Source organism: Bison bison, unplaced genomic scaffold, assembly GCF_000754665.1.
Source record: "Bison bison bison isolate TAMUID 2011002044 unplaced genomic scaffold, Bison_UMD1.0 scf7180017864299, whole genome shotgun sequence".
Taxonomy (NCBI): domain Eukaryota; kingdom Metazoa; phylum Chordata; class Mammalia; order Artiodactyla; family Bovidae; genus Bison; species Bison bison.
This window is the reverse complement of record NW_011494871.1, coordinates 497,471-498,621: the sequence shown is the minus strand read 5'-3', so window position 1 is coordinate 498,621 and position 1,151 is coordinate 497,471.

Here is a 1,151-nt window from a genome sequence, read left to right as displayed (position 1 = left end):
TGCCTTGGAAACGAACAGAGATCATTCTGTCATTTTTAAGATTGCATCCAAGTACTGCATTTTGGACTCGTTTGTTGACCATGATGGCTACTCCATTTCTCCTGAGGGATTCCTGCCCGCAGTAGTAGATATAATGGTCATCTTAGTTAAATAGAAAGCACCACTACGAACAAAGCTAGTGGAGGTGATGGAATTCCAGTTCAGCTATTTCAAATCCTGAAAGATGATGCTGTAAAAGTGTTGCACTAAATATGCCAGCAAATTTGGAAAACTCAGCAGTGGCCACAGGACTGGAAAAGGTCAGTTTTCATTCCAATCCCTAAGAAAGGCAATGCCAAAGAATGCTCAAACTACCGCACAATTGCACTCATCTCACACGCTAGTAAAGTAATGCTCAAGATTCTCCAAGCCAGGCTTCAGCAATATGTGAACCGTGAACTTCCTGATGTTCAAGCTGGTTTTAGAAAAGGCAGAGGAACCAGAGATCAAATTGCCAACATCCGCTGGATCATGGAAAAAGCAAGAGAGTTCCAGAAAAACATCTATTTCTGCTTTATTGACTATGCCAAAACCTTTGACTGTGTGGATCACAATAAACTGTGGAAATTCTGAAAGAGATGGGAATACCAGACCACCTGACCTGCCTCTTGAGAAATCTGTATGCAGGTCAGGAAGCAACAGTTAGAACTGGACATGGAACAAGAGACTGGTTCCAAACAGGAAAAGGAGTACGTCAAGGCTGTATATTGTCACCCTGCTTATTTAACTTTTATGCAGAGTACATCATGAGAAACGCTGGACTGGAAGAAACACAAGCTGGAATCAAGATTGCGGGGGGAAATATCAATAACCCCAGATATGCAGATGACACCACCCTTAGGGCAGAAAGTGAAGAGGAACTCAAAAGCCTCTTGATGAAAGTGAAAGTGGAGGGTGAAAAAGTTGGCTTAAAGCTCAACATTCAGAAAACAAAGATCATGGCATCTGGTCCCATCACTTCATGGGAAATAGATGGGGAAACAGTGGAAATAGTGTCAGACTTTATTTTTCTGGGCTCCGACAATCACTGCAGATGGTGACTGCAGCCATGAAATTAAAAGACGCTTACTCCTTGGAAGGAAAGTTATGACCAACCTAGATAGCATATTCCG